At 37.6% G+C, this 21,177-nt stretch overlaps 1 protein-coding gene across 5 annotated transcripts in view; it reads right to left on the bottom strand.

Moving 5' to 3' along the window:
- LOC115224453 (nuclear pore complex protein Nup50) overlaps window positions 1-21,177 on the bottom strand; it is a 118,080-nt gene that overhangs the window by 12,979 nt on the left and 83,924 nt on the right. The window lies entirely within an intron of this gene.

The raw sequence follows: 21,177 nt of genomic DNA on the forward strand, positions 1-21,177 counted from the left end.
AAACATGTGAGGGTTGGCAACAGGAAGGGCATCCGGCTGTAGAAAATCTGCCTCAATAAACTCTGTCAGACCCATGCATAACTGGAAGTTATATCAATGATGATGATGATGATGACGAGGAGGAGGAGGAGGAGGTGGACCCTATTTTGTGAGCATTCTTTCTTTCCATCACAGTTTGAGAAAATTCTACAAAAGTGTGGTGTGTGTGTGTGTGAGGGAAGCAAGATACCAAAGCAGCAAAATAAATTTTGCACAATATTTTGCCCTTTTGCTCTCGATCTGTGCAGTAACTGCAACAAAGTGCAGCAGAGTAAGCAACACCACAGTGGTTTTCTTTTGCATATCTTTTTCTTTATTTGTTGCTTTTTGTTATTAAAATTTTTTTTACTTTTGATCTTAGAACAGGGAGGTTGCATTTTCCGATAAACGGAGGAAAGTCGTCACCCATGCCACCCCTGTTAGTGCCCACCCCCCTCCTCACCCTCACTCTTCCTGTCTCCTCAAAACCAAAGAGGAGTCATTTTAGTGAGACTTCTCAGTTGCTGCCATTGACAAGCAGGTAAGAAACAGAAGAAAACAAAAAAAAAAAGGAGGGGGGGACAACAACAAAAAAACCCTCCAAAACAACTGGTTTCCTATTGAGTTGAGGAGGAGGAGGAAAGAGGAGGAGGAGGAAAGAGAGTTAAAAAAAGATGACATAATGATAAGCATAAGATGAAAATGAAAGCACGAGAAAAGGAGGGGGGAGTGAGAGAGGAGAAGGATGAGGAGTAGCGCAAACAGCTGTAGAGAAGCCATTAAGTAGCAATTAAACAAGAAAGCAATTAAGAAAATCTAATAATTAAGGAAATTTATGCTGTTAGTGGAATATATGGAATACTGGAATCTTTTCGATGTTACAGAATGTAGGTGGAGATGGTGGCACTGTTGCTGTTAGTATGAGGATTAGTGGAGTGTCAGAAAGTTGGGGTGGTCATATTGTAGGATTTAATTCTATCAGTTTGATATTCAAGTGAAACCCACCCAAGCTGACATGTTGATGGGGTTGATAAAATGAACCCTAGTTGAGTGCTGGTGGGGGTGGTGGTTTGATGCAACTGACTTACCCACCTCTCCTGAAATTGCTGGCCCTGTGCCGAAATTTGGAACTAGTATCATCATCTTCATCAAGGTGGCAAGCTGACAGAATCGTTAACATGCTGGACAAAATGCCTAGCGGTATTTTGCCCGTTGCTACATTCTGAGTTCAAATTCTCAACCACATGATTCCGGTTTCAATCCCACTGCATTACACCTTGGGCAAGTAAATTCTACCATAGCCTTGTGAGTGGGTTTGGTAGACAGAAACTAAAAGATATGGGGTCGATAAATTAAGAACTAGTTGAACACTGGGGTCACTGTAATCATCAAGTCCTCTCCCCTCACATCCCAGGCCTTGTGCCTTTTGTAGAAAGGATTATTGAGGCCAGGAGCTGGCAGAATCGTTAGCATGCCGGATGAAATGCTTAGCGTTATTTCGCCCATCACTATGTTCAGAGTTCAAATTCTGCTAAGGTCGACTTTGCCTTTCATCTTTTCGGGGTCGATATATTAAGTACCTGTGAAACACTGGGGTCGATGTGATCGACCCCCCTACCCCCACCCAACTTCAGGGTCAGTGCTTATTGCAGAAAAGATCATGGCCTTACAGGCCAAGCTTAATATCAAAATTTCTATTATTATTATTGTTATTATTATTATTATTAAGGATAGTAAGTTGGCAGAGTTATTAGAGCATTGGACAAAATGCTTTGCAATATTTCTTCCGGTTCTTTACATTCCAGGTTCAAATCTTGATGAGGTTAACTTTGCATTCCGTCCTTTACAGGTCACTAAAATAAACTAACTCCCTCCCTTCAACATCATTGGCCTTTACATTATTTACATTGGTCAGATATGTGTCCTCATCTTGTTTGTTGTTACCACAATGTTTCGGCTGATTTACTCTCCAGCCTTCATCAGGTGTCCGGGTAAAATTTTGAACCCAACCCTGGGTTCTCATTCCTAAGGTATTCTTTTTGTACATGTTGTTATTATTATTATTATTATTATTTATTTATTTATTCAAGGCACTGCCTGGAACTGAATTTGCAATCTTGGGGTTAGTAGCCAGCACTCTTAACCATTACGCTATATGCCCGTCTCAAAACTATAGAATAGCATTACTGGCCTTCTGCTTAAACAACTGCAACCCATGAACCACCACACCACCATGACCACTACAATCATCATCATCATCATCATTTAAAGTAATGGAGTGAGTTTTACTCCTTTTCATTTTGAGTCAGAACTTATCACACAGCTTAATTCGACCAACTCTGTCCCAGTTTCAAATCCTGGCTTTGAGCCAATCTGAGACATTATATACACTCTGAGTCAAGCGACTCCTAAGAACTTGCTTAACCTGCTAGAAATAGCAACCAAATCTTTCTTTAATCACAACCAACAATCATATAAAAAAGCAACAAAAACAAAAACATATTAAGGTATTGTAATTCTAGATGGGATGGCCATGGTTGGAACACAAGGCTAAGCAATAATGAAAAGCAATATTTCTAAGATAGAAAGGACACAATTATTGGTGAATCTCAGAATCTTTAACCCTGAGATCTCTTCATTCTGATTTCAAATCCAACAAATGCTTGATTTGTCTTTTATCCCTTGGAAGGGTGGGGTGGGGAGTGGGGGGAATAAAATAGATATTAATAACATAATGGAGTTGACTTAGTCATATACTTTATCACAATTACTACTACTACTGCTGCTGCTGCCACCAGGTTCAATACTGTTTTGGCCAGTATTGATCGCACCTTCCCTCTTGTGCTTGTTAATTTTGTTTTATTAATGTTGATTCTGCCATTATTGTTTAGCCCCAGGCCAAGCCCGATCCAGCAAGCCTTATGATCAAAGCTATTCCAGCGAGAGGTTATTTACTATATTCTTCTCTTAACCCCCTATTATTTATTGAAGGTGGAATTTGAGGGAGAGTCAGCTGCCATTTCAACCCCAAACAGCCGTCACTGGTTTTAGCTGAAAATTCCAAAGAAATAAGAAAACAGGACTGGAACAACAGAACGAGGAGGAGGAGGAGGAGGAGGAGGAAGAGGATCTTTCTTTTACTAGTTTCAGTCACTGGTCAGCAGTAGTGGTGGTGGTGATGATGACCACCGCTGCTGACGCCACCACCACTTTTCCATGCCAGCAAGGGTCAGATGAATCTTGCAAACAAAGACTTTCTATGACCACAAGTTCTTCTTGTCATCACCCTTGCCTGTTCCCAAGCAAGGTAATATTTCCCAACAGCCAGACATGTTTTTGCAGAAGATTGGAAAATGAATGACATTCATTTACAACAACTCCATACAATGTCAAGGCAAGGAGACAAACATGTGGCTGTGTGGTAAGAAGTTTACTTCTCAACCACATAGTTCTGGGTTCAATCCCACTGCATGACACCTTGGGCAAGTATCTTCTACCATAGCCTTGACCCGACTAAAGCCTTGTGAGTGGACTTGGTAGACAGAAACTAAAAGAAGCCTGTCATATTTGTGTGTCTATTTTTACATCTCTGTAACTTCATTCAACTAAAATTTTTCAAGGCTGTGCCCCAACATGGCCACAGTCTAATTATTGAAATAAATGAAAAATAAAAGATATATATATATATTGTTGCTATTTTGCAAAAGTGTCATAAGTCCAAAACATTGGGGTTTTTTTTCAGGAAATGAAAAACTAGTTTCCCCATTGCATTTCTTTTTACATTAGCAACAGTTTCAGCTTAACAATAATACCTTTGTTGGGTGCTTAAAATCGTAACTCCATGCATGTTTGATGTTTTCAGTCAGAAATATTTTTGCAGAACTGTCGTATGTGGGACTTACCACACTTTTGAAAAAATGCTAAAACTTTGGACTACACTTTGACAATTTTCATATCTTGGCATCTGAAGCAGCTGGAGATACGACAGTTTGACCAAAAGAACTGGCTATTGCAAGCAAAATTAAATATTGAAAAATAAAACGTATTTGGCCAAATTTGGACATATGATGGTTTAACATAATAGCAATGATATATGTATATACATAGGATGGGCTTCTTTCAGTCTCCATCTACGAAATCCACTCACAAGGCTTTGATTAGCCTAGGGTTATAGCAGAAGACACTTGCTCAAGGTGGGACTGAACTTGAAGTTATGTGGTTGGGAAGCAAACTTGTCAACTTCACAGCCTGTGCAAGGTTTTTAAAATTTGGAAATTATTTCTCATTTTGATTTCTTTTGTGAGTCAGAGAGAGACAGAGACAGACACACTAATTCTCTCTCTCTCTCACAATATATGTATGACAATTACCAGATTTTTACGTTTATATATTTGTTGTGCAAGATTTTTTATGTGAAGTCGTGTGTTGAAACAGATATTGTTATATTTCGGAATGGTCATTTTGCCAGTTTAGCCAATAAAAACACACGCACTATATATTTGGTGTTACTTTGCTTCAGTGTTATTTATTTTTTACATTAAACTTAATCTTATTTCGGCCAGAGTTCTTTCGTCACACTCCTGTATTCTAGAAATACAAAATAGTTGACCGTTAGTAAGGAGAGACACACAAATAAGAAAGAAGAAAGCAAAGGACCACTGATGAGGTCACAGGAGTGTGACGAAAGAACTCTGGCTGAAATAAGATTAAGATTAATGTAAAAAATAAATAACACTGAAGCAAAGTAACACCAAATATATAGTGCGTGTGTTTTTATTGGCTAAACTGGCAAAATGACCATTCCGAAATACAACAATTACCAGATTATTAATTAGGAAAATCTGAACTCATCCAATACAGTTCTGATCCCTAGCAGAAGTCAGTTCATTCACACAACTCAAAAGTTAGGCATGAATATCACAACATCAGTTTATTTCTCTCCTAAACTGAAGGCTGTGTATTTATTCAGTGAAGATTATTATGAAACAAAACTCATATTTCAACAATTAAAATCCGACATCACAAGTGCTTGTAACTGTGGTCAAGTCTTAAACTGATCGCTAAAGATGCTTGGGAATCACCAATTCACATGCATTGGTTGTCTCATACCATCAAGTCAAACAATGTTGTTACTTCTTGCCCCCCACCCCCCACCCCGCAAAAAAATAAGAGAAAAAAATGAGAAAAGAAAAAAGAGAGAGAAATCTAGAACTAAGCACTCTTCTGTTTGAGAAACAAAGTTTAGTATCATTCTAGAAAGAATTCCTGCTTGTACTCATCATCATTGTTTAAGGTCCACTTTCCATGGGTTGGACGATTTTGACTGAGGGCTGGCGAACCAGATGGCTGCACCAGGCTCCAATCTGATCTGGCAGAGTTTCTACAGCTGGATGCCCTTCCTAACGCCAACCACTCCGAGAGTGTAGTGGGTGCTTTTTATGTGCCACCGGCACGGGGGCCAGTCAGGTTTTTATATTTAGTGATTCTCTCCATATTTTCTCCTCATTTTTGAGCTTAATGGTAGTTAATAACCTTAAATGGTGACGTTGAATTTGTTGATATTAGTTATTTATGATCTAAAGAGAACTTGCACTTGGTAAAAATCATTTGAGTGAGATTTCAGTGTTATCTGCTGAAAACAGCAAATATCGAAGTCAGAGCAAAATTTATTGATTCTGAGCAGGAGCGGAGTTGACAAATACTTGATAAATAGTTGATATTTTAAAGTTGATTTACTTAAATATCTTAAAGGTAAGTTCTCTACAAACAGCTGGATTTTTGAGGATAGCTTAATTACTGTAATAAGGATAAACAATGCTATTTGATGGGACTTACAAAATGTTTGAATGAAGAAGAGTAAGGCATATGTTTGAATTTTTTTCTTAATGGGGTTTGATCAGTTTCCAAGACCACAAATTCAGCTGAGACTGGAAATCAATGCTCATCAATCAGTATGTTATAAATATACAGGACAATACCTATGTGTAATCAACTTACCTGTATTCAAACTACTAGGGCAGGTGAACATGACATGACGACATTCACAATACACAATCACGACATTGTTTCATTAAGTTCCATCCAAATTCGGGCATTTGTTGTGACATTTTTACACATGACTAACAGCGTTTCATCAAATCCTTGAGTTTCTAACACAACTAGGAGATCAAAGTACAAGGGTTAAGTCCTTAAAGTACAGAAGGACTTTAAGGGTTAACCCTTGGACATGAACCCACTGGAGACCACCCCTGGCTCTGTAGTTACAAATATCTTGTTTTCAAAAGTTCTGGATTAAAATCTTCCATCAAGACAAAGTCTCAATTTGTGCTCCTTAAACACCAGTTAACAATAAATAATAATAATAATAAAGTTATTTTACTAAAGCCTTTGTCATCATCATACATCTGTTTTCCCTGCTGATATGGGTTGGACGGTTTGATAGGAGCTGGCAAGGCTGGAGAGCTGCACCAGGCTCCAATTGTCTGTTTTGGCAACGTTTCCTCAGCTGGATGTCCCTCCTAACACCAACCACGGATTGTACTGGGTGCTTTTGCTTTTCTTTACGTGGCACCATCATTATATTTAGAATTAATTGAAGTAAACACAGAAATGTGGTAATAAAAGGGTTAAAATCTTGCTGGAGTTGGTTTTGGTCGTTCATCATACTTCAATCTATAAAACAAGTAGAGGCAACAGATTAAGGGTCAAATATGACCCCTAGATCCTTTTTGACAAGGAGTAACAGGTGAGGCACAGTGAATTTTGGAATAAATTAGACAAAATCAAGTCGAAGATATTGTCACGGGGCAAACAGCTCTGGTATTGAGTCAAAGACAAACAACTGAGATGGCATGAAACCAAATTATCATTTGAGATGAAAAGCAATTCCATTGTGTCAAAAATTGGATATATTCTGGAGTTTGATTACATAAATATAGAAAAAAAAAAAAACTCATTAGAAATGGAATTGTTTTGTAAAAGTTAGGATTGGCACACAGAGGTTGGAGAAGAAAGTAAACGGATAAAAGAAGACTAATTGAGGAAATTATTTTGTAATTAATTACTAATGTGTTTCATGCAATTGGTTGCAGTGTGTGAATGTAACTCACACACACACTTCTAAATATGTCAAGATGGTTGCAAGGAGGAGAAAAAAAAGATAGAATTCAAACTTTAAAAATTAAAATTAAAAACTAAATAAAAAAAACAAAAATGACTAAATATAAGATAAAAATAACATTAACAGACAACTATAATGAAATATTCTCAAGTCAAAAATAAGAAATGTTTTAATTCTAAATTTAGGCCAATATTTTTGTGTGTTAATTAAATGTAGTGTTTCTTTTAAATGTGAGGTGGGGAAAAAAGGGAGAAAAGGAGAAGAAAATAGCCATGATGTTATAAATAAAAAAATAAGAAACTATTGAGCAAGAAGAAGTAACAATGTTGTAAGAGAGCTTATGTCAGTTTTATGGTTTATTGGCTGATGTGAGAGAGGAGGAGGAAATGTCAAGGGACGAACTCTCCCTCCCTTCTGCATCTTACTCTTTCACATTCACACAATCACACCCTCTCTGTTTCTATCTTCCTGTCACCAAACCTCACCCAGTTCTGTGCAAGGCAGTCATTCCCCATGGCCAGACATGTTCTACACAGATAAAAGGGAAAAAGAACAAAAGAAACCCAATCGGAGTCTTTCAGTTTCCCTCCAAACCTATTCACAAGGCTTCCTCTGGCTTCTGGCTATAGTGGAAGACATCTGCCCAAAAGCGTTGTGTAAGAAGGAGACTGAATCTAAACCCCAACTACTGGGGTTCATGTAATCGACCCACTGCTGCCCTTCTCCCACAATTGGAAACCATTATTATTATTATTATTATTATTACTGAACTGTAGAAATGATTTCACAATTCCTGCTGGAGTTGACTTTCATCTCACTGAGGAGTCAACTGGGGTCATTTGGGCAACATTATTTGGTTATTAATTATAGTTCTTATTAATTGTTAAGGTGATGAGCTAGAAGCAGAATCATTAGAACACTGGACAAAATGCTTAGAGGCATTCTTGTCAGGCTTTACATTCTGAGTTCAAATTCTAGCAAAGTTGACTTGGCTTTTCCTCCTTTCAGCCGATCAATGAAACAGATACCAGTTGAACATTAGGGGCTTGATGTAATCGACTAACCCCTCCATCCCTCCCACAATTTCAGCAAAAAGAATTATTATTACTGCTAAGGCAGTGAGCTGGTGGAATCGTTAGCATGCCTGGCAAAATGCTACTAAGCATTTTGTCTGTCTTCACGTTCTGAGTTCAAATTCCACCAAGGTTAACTTAGCCTTTCATCCTTTCGGGGTTGATGAAATACATACCAGTTGAGCACTGGGGTTGATGTAATCAACAATCCACCTTCCCCAAAAGTTTCAGCCTTCTTGTGCCCACAGTAGAAAGGTGGTCAATGTCCGTGTTGGTGGCATGTAAAAAGCACCATCCAAATGTGGCCGATGCCAGTGCCCCCTGACTGGCCCTATTGCTGGTGGCATGTAAAAAGCACCCACTACACTCTCAGAGTGGTTGGCATTAGGAAAGGCTTCCAGCTGTCGAAACCTTGCCATATCAGATTGGGGCTGGGTATAGCCTTCTGGCTTGCCAGCCCTCAGTCAAACCGTCCAACCCATGCCAGCATGGAAAGCAGATGTTAAACGACAACAATGCTGATGCTGCTGATGATGATTATTAAGGTGGCAGAGTTGTTAGTGCTGCTTACTGACATTTGGTCTGACTTTACATTCTGAGTTGAAATTCTGCCAAGGTTGACCATGACTTTCCTCTACTCGGGGTAGATAAAAATCAGTACCAGATGGTCATTGGGGGTGGGGTAGGGTGATGTAATCACACACACCCCCACTCACCCCGAAACTGCTGGCCTTGTGCCAAAATTTAAATTTGAAATCCTTATAATTATGTAAGTTTTCCCTTTAAGGCAGGGTTGGCAAACCAGGGTAAATTACCCCAAGTGGGGTAAAAACGAAATTCTTGAGGGAATTCTAATAAGGATTCATTAGACAGGAGTCAAATTATATAAAAACTGTATTCCTTGTCAGGAAAGAATCTTTTTGTTCTGGCAGCAGTGCATCTGTCCAATGCAATGGATGTGTAAACAGATTCAATAAATCTTTTGAATTCAAAGAATTTATGATTTTCTTCCTTTCAAATAAAGGGAGTAACATCAGTGTAAATATATATATTTTGGGGTAACTGGTTAAAAAAGTTCCTCGATCCCTACTTTAAGGTTTCTTAATAACAACCAAAATTACAGGTGAAACAAAGACTTGAAACAGTGATCACAGGTGTTGGTTCCAACTCACATTTTGTACCATACAGTAGCATTATGTGCTGCAGGGGTACAGAAAAAGGTTAAACTGAAGGTTTACTGCACAACATAGAACTGTCTTTACTACCAAACTTTCTTTACCTGAGCAGAGAGAACGAGTTGTTTCACAGGTAAGACTAACAAAGAACTGGTGGCCAAGTGTAATTAAGAAAAACCTTTGGTTTATGGCTTTATGGAGCCCTCCAGCTCCTATTTCTCTTTTCAATGGAGAGTTCATTCCCTCCTACCATATTGATTGTGGAACTATTTCAAGTTGGTTGTTACATAAGCAAATTGAATAGAATTTTTATCAAGTTGTTGTGGGAGATGAGATGAAAGCATTGAGCAATTTATTTCACTCACCAGAGTAAATTCCATCCAGACAAGTTAGCCAAGTAATATTGAGAAATGGAAAATCAATAAAAGAGTTAAGATAGCAAAGAAGAAGAAGAGGAAGGAGGAGGAAGAGGGAGAAGGAGTAGAAGAGGAGGAGGAGGAGGAAGAGGGAGAGGAGGAAGGCAACAGCAATCAGACTATTAGTTGTTAGAGTAATATTTTCTGGAGAAAGACAAAGGCTCTGTTGAGCTGGTGACAGTGGCAGGGGTGGTGGAAGCAGGAAGAAGCAAATAATTGGCACTTAATAAACGAGAAAACAAAATTTCAGCTTTGCGTAATCGATATTAAAACTATTTTTAATTTTGATATTTTTAAAATGAAAATCTCCAGCACTAAAAATTCTTTCTTTGACACAAATGGCAGCAGCAGCAGGAAATGCAAGCCCCAGGCCCAAGCTACATTCAGGAATAATCTAAGATACTGCTAAGTAATTTTAAACTTATACTACTTAGTTTTCTGGGTTTTTTTCTTTCCCCCTCCATTTCTCTTTCACCAGGACATCTTAGTCAGATCTGCAGCAAAGCTAAGCACAAGAGACATCGTTAAAGCTGGCTGTTCTGTTGTGTTATCTAAAAGATGAGTAGGTTAATAAGTAACGAGTATAATTAGAAGCTACCAACGGCTGATATTTAATTAAAGAGACCTGATCTTTTAAGTAAACAGCAGTAATGTTTAATTCCCAATATGGTCATCTATCTATCTATATTTGCTATTTCATGTCTGACAAATTAACAAACTCCTCTGTGAAATCTTTCGCACACAAAACAATAACACAAATAATAAAATAATAAAACAGTTCTTTCACTTCACAAATAGCCCCTCCCCCCGTTTGTAAATGGACTTCATTGCAGTTAGGGGTTTTTTTTTGCTGAATTTTGACATTTTTTTTAAAGTTCAAATTTTTTTCTTCTTTTGTGTCGCTCTTTCTCATACCAACCAAGAAACTATCATCATCTCTGAATTATTTCTTCTTGAAATGATATGAGGTAGAAATCGCATGGAACCCAATTTTTTCTGCCTAACCCATAAAGCCCTGGGATTTGCTGAGCACATTTAATGAAAATGAGACTACCGTGCACACATAAAAACCCCAAAAATAGTTATAATATCTTCTTAGTATTTAATGGTGGAAAGTTTTACTTCATCCGAAAAGTCATTAGTTGAACTTTGAGTCCTCTTGCATTCTGGGGGGGGGGGAGGGGGAGAGGAATCGGAGCTGTTTGAGTGACATTAGACCCCAACAAATTAAATGCATCTATCTGGGCCACAATTGTGGCCTGTCGACCTATGCCTGATGGCCTCGATCATGGCCCGTCACACTTTATGTGTTAAAGTGTCACACATATCTATCTTACTCACAATGGTTTTGGTTAGGTGGCTGTGGCCATGCAGGAGCATCACCCTTAGTGTAACTGGTTTTTATTTCACACTCAAATGGGAGAATCAACAACACAGATGTATGGAAGTGGACACAAAACAAAATAGACATAATGTCATCTGCTCCCATCTTTACTTCTAAATTCCTAGTTTCAATTAATATCTTCTCTGGAACCTCATTAAACTATTCTAATTAATACTAATTAGAATTGTTACAAGGTAAAAGTTTCAATAGAATTTTATTCAAGAACATTTTGTTATTCTAACTTCTAACATGATTGCAAAGTCTAATCTTACACACACACACACACATTTTATCTCTTTTATTTGTTTGTCATTTGACTATGGTCATGCTGGGGCAGTACTTTGATGGGTTCAGTCAAACAAATCAAACTCTGGCAAGCTGGGGAGCTGCACTAGGCTCCATCTATCTGTTTTGACATGGCTTCTATGGCCGGGTGCCCTTCCTAAAGCCAATCACTTTACAGAGTGTGGACCAAGTGCCTTTTAGGGAGAACCAGCTTCTTATGTGGCACCAGCATGGGGGCTTTTTAATCAGAGGTGGTAATATTTCTTATTTACTTTAGTCTTTACATCCTGAGGTTTCAAATCAGGTGATTGTCCAGGCGAAGGCAAACGTATACCTGAGATCAAATTACATGTTGAGCAAGAGGAAGTGTGCTTTGGGTCACAATTTCATTGGAATTTACACATCCAACTAGACTGACATAAATTGTTGGCTAATAATACATCAATATATTGAATTACCTGACTGTGCCAACACCTTTATAAAAACACACAACCTCCAGCCTCGCCCAACACGTTTCAGTTGATCAACTTGTTTCTGCAAAGTTATCATATTCTCACATTTAAGCCTGTAATTCTTTTCTCTTTTGTTCTTCCAACTTTAAGTAAAAAGCTTGTATCCTCACGAGACATCTCATCCCAATGGCTATTTGTCATCAGATAACTTTTTCTTAATTTATTTCTGTCAAAATATACAGCTGCCTTGGTTTCAAATATTTTTGAAAATCATCAAGAATTTAGTAAAATCCCTCAAGACAGTATTTGGAACATGTATTAAAATGAAATTTCAAAAGGTTTTAATTTAGCTCTCTTTAAAACAAGAAATATGGATTAGAGATCAAAGGTGGCGCTAGGCAGGTTGCTATTAAATAGGATAATGATCTCTCATCTCGGGACCACATGAAATTTTGATAGGAAGACTATTTCCATAGGAGAATACAGTAATCCTTTGACTATCACAGGTGTTACGTTCCAAAACCCCTGCGACAGGTGAAAATCCACAAAGAAGAAACAGTATTGCACGGTATATTTTTTAAAAATTATTTTTATAATTTACATTTTATTATAAACTAGCAGTATCGCCCGGCGTTGCTCGGGTTGTAAGGGAAATAACTATATAAGCATTTTTAGAGAGTTATAGCCAAAAAATAGCAAAAAAATGCATTAAAAATTGAAAAAAAATTAAGGTAAATTTTTTTTAAAATCGTTGACACATCGTAGATATTTTTAGAGAGTTACTTCCCTTATATAAAAGCGAAAAAATGCATTAAAATGGAAAAATATGATGGTAAATTTTTTTTAAATCGTAGACTCATCGTAGACGCACGCTAATACCCAGAAGGGCTCGATATGAATCACGACTATAAGATACCCGCTTTTGGTTAAACTGCACCGCAAAATGTGGGAGTAGTTACGAATCTAAATCGTAGGAGACAGACACAACTTCACTCTTATATAAAGATGCTTTTTTTTTTCAGTCATAGAGTTAGATTTATGAAGGTCTTCAGTAGAAAATCCTTCGAATTCTGACTCGCTGCTTGATATAATGAAATTCATATCCATTTTTTGTCAGAATTACAAATTTTGAAAACACAATAGGAACAAATTTCGGAAAAAAATCTCCCATAATTCACGGAATTAAAATTACACTTCGATTTTTGTACAAAACTGTAGTTGAAGTGTTTACGAAGTATAATACGTGTTTTCACGAATGTACTAAAGAGATTTGCTCTGATATTCACATTTAAATATGAATAGGTAAATCCGGGCGGCTTGGTAACTATATATAAGTGTCGTCTGTTTATACATAAACACTGTTTCATACTGCAATTATATATACATATATCTATATATAATATTATATAATAAAATATATACAGAGTAAAATAAAAACCAATTTACCTTTTCTGTCCGTCCGTGTGTCTTTGCAAATGTGTTGGAATGATAAGTGAGTTGAGTTTTGGCACCTTTTTTACTAATAACAAACACACACGTGTTTGTATGTAGTTGTATGTGTATGTAGTTGTATGTAGTTGTATATGTATGTGTATGCGTGTGTGTGAGGAATGACACACACACACTCACGCACGCACACATGTACATCAATGCTTTCGGAGTGATATGTTAAAATATTGAGTTTTCTCGAATTTTGTCTTAATTGGTGGTAAAATTGAACGAAATTTTTTATGGCATCACCCACTGAAGTACTCTGAAAAATCTTAGGTAAATTCTAATTGAAGAAATTGTGTGAGGAGTAAATGGTTATGTATTTATTTGTTTCTGTTTGCTGTGTTTTTTTATTTTTTGAGTAGTGGTTTAAATACTTTCAGTTTAGTCTTCCTCAAATCACTCTGTCGCTATTTACTTTCATCTTATTCGTTGCACACTCTGTGTGTGCGTTTGCGTGTGGTGTAAACCAGACTAAGAAAAGCATTTGACACACACAAACCAGAAAGTGAGTTTTCTGTAAATTTTGCTTAATTGGAGTTTAAATTTTAAAAACTGGACCTGGCATGACGCGATGCATTGTACTCTTAAAAATGCTAGGTAAATTGTAATTGAAGAAATCCTATATTGTAGATTTCTATAACTCCCAAAGGGAGGCAGATAAAGTCTGCCTTTTATAATAAGACTAGCAGTATCGCCCGGCGTTGCTCGGGTTTGTAAGGGAAATAACTATATAAGCATTTTTAGAGAGTTATAGCCAAAAAATAGCAAAAAAAATGCATTAAAAATGGAAAAAATATGATGGTAAATTTTTTTTTAAATCGTTGACTCATCATAGACATTTTTAGAGAGTTACTTCCCTTATATAATAGCGAAAAAATGCATTAAAATGGAAAAAAAACGATGGTAAATTTTTTTTTAAATCGTAGACTCATGTAGACGCTTTCTTAGCCATTTCTGTTTTGGTGTCTTCAAGCCATGAAGTCGTTGTTCTAAAAGAACGCTGGTCTCCTTGACAACGCATTACGACGTTGATTTCCTTACACTCCCTTCCCCACAGGTGCAGGTGTGAGCGTGGATGCCAACTCCGCCGCCATCGACACACGAAAAATTATGCATTAAAATGGAATAAAAAATGATGTTAAATTATTTTTAAAATCGTAGACTCATCGTAGACGCGCGCTAATACTCAGACGGGCTCGATATGAATCACGACTATAAGCTACCCGAATTTGGTTAAACTGCACCGCAAAATGTGGGAGTAGTTAGGAATCTAAATCGAAGGGGACAGACACTCACACAACTACAGTTTTATATATATAGATATACATAGCGCAGTAGTGGTGAGATGTGACAGCAAAGAAAAGCATACATTCACTCTCTGCATGCAATTAGACTCGGAAAGTTCGTGAGGAACCCATTGACCCAATTTGCTGACTTTTCCGATAGCACACAGGTCTCAATGAATGGTTGAATGACCAAATCCAAGCTTCTCTGCTAGTTCCTCAACAGTTACAATGCGATTTTGTTCCACCAGGGTTTTCAGGATGTCCTTGTCGAGTTCTACAGATCTTTCAGGATGAGGCTCGTCTTCTAGGCTGTAGTTTATGGCTCGGAATTTCTGGAACCACCATTGACACTGCCTTACGCTTATTGTCCAATCCCCATATACTGCATTAATATTTCTTGTACTTTCCGTTGCGTTGTTGTCTTTATTGAACTCATAAAGCAAAATATGCCAAATATGCTCCTTTGTTACTTCCAATATAGCTTTGAAAAAAATAGCTGTTAAAATCGAAATGCACTCTTCAAAACTTGCACTATGAATAAGGACAAGATAAAATTACTACCTGCTTTTATAGCAAGTTAATATAAGTAGTTTATCCCATTCCCCTCTGACTTTTAGTTCAAACTGTTGAAAAAACCGCATTATTATATATATATACATACATACATACATACACACACACACTCACTCTCTCACACACATGCACACATTTATATTCTGTTATTCTTTTATATGTTTCAGCCTTGAGGTTGTGGCCATGCTGGATCATGTGTGTGTGTGTGTGTGTGTGTGTGTGTGTGTGTGTGTGTGTGTGTGTGTCTATCTGTCTGTCTGTCTGTCTGTATGTATATATGTATATGTATGTGTGTGAACAATAATATTTTCAACAGATGTGTTGCAAATGTATCTGATTGTTCTCAAGCTTCAATACTGTGTGTGTGTGTATGTGTGTGTATGTATGTATGTATGTATATGTATGTATGTATGTGTGTATGTATGTATGTGTGTGTGTATGTATGTGTGTGTGTATGTATGTATGTATGTATGTATGTATGAGTGTATGTTTACTTTATTACTAACACATTGTTCTCAAGCTTCAATACTGTGTGTGTGTGTGTATGTATGTATGTATGTATGTGTGTATGTATGTATGTGTGTGTGTATGTATGTGTGTGTGTATGTGTGTGTGTGTGTGTGTGTGTGTATGTATGTATGTATGTATGTATGAGTGTATGTTTACTTTATTACTAACACAAGCCACTACGGTTATTTAATGTAAAGTCTTCCTCAAATCACTCTGTCGCTAATTTACTCTCTTCCAAGAACATTTTCACTCACTCTTATCTGTTAGCTTCCCATACATTTTACTCATGTATCTATCAGCGTGATGACAGAAACAAATATTACATCTAGTTTCACTTTATTCGTTGCACACTGTGTGTGTGCGTTTGCTGTAAACCAGACTAAGAAAAGCATTTGACACACACACCAGAATGTGAGTTTTCTGTAAATTTTGCTTAATTGGAGTTTAAATTTTAAAAACTGGACCTGGCATGACGCGATGCATTCTACTCTTAAAAATGCTAGGTAAATTGTAATTGAAGAAATCCTATATTGTAGATTTCTATAACTCCCAAAGGGAGGCAGATAAAATCTGCCTTTTATAATAAGAGATAAGAGATACAAAACAACACCACGGAGGAATCGACAATAAACCACGAGGGATTACTCTAAGCCTTGAAACGATATCAATTGACGAGCAAGCAGGGGCCTGCTTCGTTCAGCCCTACTGGTGCACTGTTGGTTGCGATAGCAAGGGGTCTAATTGTTTTTGATCAACGGAACAGCCTGCTCGTGAAATTAACATGCAAGTGGCTGAGTACTCCACAGACACATGTACCCCTAACATAGTTCTCAGGGAGATTCAATAAAACAAGGCTGGCCCTTTCAAATACAACTCACTTTTGCCAGCCGGGTGGACTAAGGAAACATGAAATCAAGTGCCTTGCTCAAGGACACAACATACTACTGGAAATCGAACCCATGTCCTTATGGTTGTGAACTGAAATATCCCTCACCACTAAGTCACATGCCTTCACTCCTACAAGAATTTATGATAACCCCCACCTCTTTTTTTTTTTTCTGCAAGGGTTTATTTTATTGGTAATATTGGTTTGGCATTTCATTTCTAAATGCCTTACTTAACACTTCTGCAATATTTCTGTCAAAATACACCGACTTTAATTAATTTTGAAAATAATGAAGAATTCATGATACAACTGCAAGTTTGTATCGCAGAACCATGAGTGGTCTCAGGTATTTTGGTATCAAAAGGACTGAGGAACTGGAAATATCAGAACTATTATTACATTTGAGAAGAGTCAGAAGACTGGTTTCAACACATGGTTTCAGATAAAAATACGAAAATTAAATCTTTGGAGTAATTATGATTTTCATTAACATTTACACAAACAACATTTGGATATTATTTTGAATTTTTATAAAAGAACATCTTTGCTGTAGCAAAAAAAAAGCTTTCAGTTTCTTTTCTACATTGGAGATCGTTGTGGCACGAAACTTAAGTCACGAGGCAAACTCTCAGCTTCAGTTTCAATGAAAAACTACACACTCACTCACTGGCATACATATATACATACGTAAATACAGATAAACACATACTCATGCATACACATGAATTATGAAGATTAAATACAAAGAGACTTTTTTTTCCCATTAAAAATGAAATTACGTTTATCTCAAGTACGTCAGAAAACGTCAGCGTGGCGGCCACCGAAAAACAAACCAAAAAAAACCTCAAACCTATCTATGCTTCTCATTGATTACACCTCATTTATCCATTAAAGAAATAGTTAATATTTTTTCAGTTAAGATTTTATTTACACGTTAAAATATACAAACTCTATTTTCATCCCATTTTTTCTTACATGCACAAAACTACTGCCAAAAATGTTATTTGCTCTAAAAATGCTCCGTAAGTGAAAATAATTGAAAAGCGCTACAGTCAGCATATATATATATGTATATATATATATATATATATATATATACATGTAATTTATTTATACACACACACAGAACTGAAAAGTCGAATGTGAGAAAAACTGTTTGTTCTCTGTTGTAGCAAATAAATCGATAAATGAATGAAAGAAAAGTCTTGGCTGGGATTGAAATGTTTGTGCGCAGAAGGGAGGCAACTCGTATGGTAATCGACAGAATTTTCAAGTTTGTACATTTCACATATTTTGGAGAGAAAGAGAGGGGGAGGAAGAGGAATAGTGGCAAAAAAACAGAGGAAGTATGAGGAGAAGAAAAAATAAAACGTACTGAAGGGGAGGGAAAAAAGAAAGAAACAAAACAGCGCCGCCGCCGCCGCCCCCACGGCACCAAGGTGCGTTAAAGGGGCAGCGCTGGGTCAATTTATGCTAATTTAAGATTTGTTTACATTGGTCGATTGAATGCTTGATCTCTCTCTCTCTCTCTCAGTCTGGAATAAAATAATACTGTTTCAGTGAGGGAAGGAAGAAGCCCTGATGCAGAACGACCGGTTGCGCGCGCTCGGGGTGTAGCAAAAGTGAACCCAAAGATTCAATAAGCGAGTCTACACACACACACACACACACTAGAACACTCGGTGCCGTCAATAGCGACGGTCTGTAAGTAAACTTTGCGATTAAAAATGCCAAAACAACGAGAAAATCGGAAACTAATATCCACCACTCTCTAAATATTTACACAGCTTCGATTACTTTTAATCTGCTGCCGTCAAAAACTCCCTCGCTGCATTAAAGTTATTTTCAACAAATGCTTCATTAATCTCACAAATGTTGTAGATTTCTCGAACCATTGTCTGTGCATTCAAAACTACCGAAATAGACACATATTTATACACGGGTACATAATTTTTACAAACAGGTTACATCCATTTTCTAAAGGTTTCCAAGGGTCAACAGGATTAGTTTCTGTTAAACCTGTCCACTTACAACAACACATCTGACACATTTCATGTAAAAAGGTACAAATAGACAGAACAAAGCATTACTATTCACTTTCAGCGCCTAAGTTCCTAATATCTCTTGTAGAGACGCAAAGAGGCACCAACACACCTGGCCTTTCGGAATTTTCAATCTGTAATTTCAAATTATTTCTGCTTAGATTATTTATTTATTTATTATTATGTTGTTCTGCTGAAAACAAGAAAAGCTTGCAGAATGCTAAAAGGCTAAAGTTGGATATATGATAACTCTCCATCAGTGGAATAAATGAGGCAGAACAATTAATCGTTCAATCGGTATAGAAGACAAATTAAATATCACGTCATCCCATAAGTTGTGTCCGATTTTACCTTTTTGAAGATTGAATGACATTTAATAGTATTTTAGAATGTCTAATGGAATTAAAAATCATTTTTATGCATTTGTGTACATTTAAACTAATTAAATATTATTTTACAGAATAATAGAATTAAAATTTCTTTGATTAAAACCCTTTCTAACATGGAAGTATCCAAAGAGCATTTCAGGCACATAATGTTTTATGAGAACAAAAATGGAAACTCTGCAGCCAAAGTGACTTGAAACATTCACTCAGTTTATGGGAAAGAATGCTTGAATGAAAGAACTTGCAGAAGATGGTTTGCAAAATTCAGAAGTGGAGATTTCAGCCTTGAAGATGAAGATCGTCCAGCTGAGTTTGATGATAAACTCCTTGAGGCATTATCAGTTGAAGAATTGGTAATAAGGCTTAGTTCAAACCATACAGCTGTTCATCATCATCCTCAAAACTTGGAAAGGTTCCTAAACTTGGAAAATGGGTGCCTCATGAATTGTCCAAAAGCAACTGCAAATCTCGGGTTGACATCTGCGCTTCTCTCCATTATTGCAAACTCATTTCACCCTTTTTGGATAGACTTGTGACGAAAAATGGATCTTCTATCGAAATGTTAAGCATCATAAACAGTGGCTTGGTAAAGGGGAAAAGACATGGGTTGGACGGTTTGGCTGAGGACTGGCGAGCCAGAAGGCTGCACCAGGCTCCAATTTGATCTGGCAAAGTTCTACAGCTGGATGCCCTTCCTAACACCAACCACTCCGAGAGTGTAGTGGGTGCTTTTATGTGCCACTGAGGGCCGGTCAGGCAGTACTGACAATGACCACGTTCAAATGGTGCTTTCTACATGCCACCTGCACAAGAGCCATTCCGGCAGCACTGGCAACAACCATGCTTGAATGTTAATTTTCACCTGCCAGTTGGTAGCGATGCTGGCAATGATCATGCCTGAATGGTGCTTTTAATGTTCCACTGGCATGAGTGCCAATCAGGCGGTACTGCCATTGGCCACACCAGTGATTTTGATTTCACTTGCCTCAACAGCTCTTTGCAAGCAAAGTTTATTGTCCACTGAATGAAGGGTACTTTTAAATGGGCTGGTTATGCACCACTGACATAGGCCACGGGTTATGGTCTCACTTGGCTTGCCAAGTCTTCTCAAGCACAGCATATCTCCAAAGGTCTCGGTCACATGTCATTGCCTCAGTATGGCCCAATGTTCAAAGTTTGTGCTTCACCACCTCATCCCAGGTCTTCCTGGGTCTACATCTTCCACAGGTTTCCTCAACTGCTAGGGTGTGACATTTTTCACACAGCTATCCTCATCCATTCTCACGACATGACCATACCAGCACAGTTGTCTCTCTTGCACACCACATCTGATGCTTCTTAAGTCCAACTTTCCTTTCAGGGTGCTTACATTCTGTTGCGTGGCACCTTGGCTTCTACTACAGCCCCAAGCCAACCATAAGCCTTGTGGGTGGGTTTGATAGGTGTGTGCATGTGTGTTACTGTCTCCTTGCTTTGACATCACGTGACAGATGCAAATGAGGGCCATTGCACGTGGTCTCTTTCATTTTCAGCCTTCCAGGTCAGGTCATGGGGAAATATTACCTTATTTGGAAACTACTGAGGGTTGGCGACAGGAAAGGCACATCTGGTAGCCTAAAAAAATCCTCTCAGAAAAAAATTTCCATCCAACCCATGCAAGTCTGAAAAAGTGGACATTAAAACAATGATGATGATGATGATGATGATGATGATGATGATGATGATGATATACAAGAAGCCTTTTCATTTTTTGGTCACAAGGCTTTGGTTGGTTATAGTGGAAGACACTCAGCCTAGGTACCAGGCAGGAGTGAACCTGAAACCACATGGTTGGGAAGTAAATGTCTTAACCACATGGCCATAACAGAGAGACAGAAACAGGGAGTGTTGCTGTAGAGGAGGTACATGGCTATGGAAAAGAAGAAGAGAGAGAGAGATGGTGAAGAAGATGAGGGCATATTGCTAAGTTAGAGAGGGAGATGAATAGAAAGAGAAGTAGGAGATGGGAGTGGAGAAGGATAAGGAAGAACTAAGATAAATCAGGGGGCGAAACATGAGATTTCAACTTTTTAGACAA

This window comes from Octopus sinensis, linkage group LG25 (assembly GCF_006345805.1).
Source record: "Octopus sinensis linkage group LG25, ASM634580v1, whole genome shotgun sequence".
Lineage (NCBI taxonomy): Eukaryota > Metazoa > Mollusca > Cephalopoda > Octopoda > Octopodidae > Octopus > Octopus sinensis.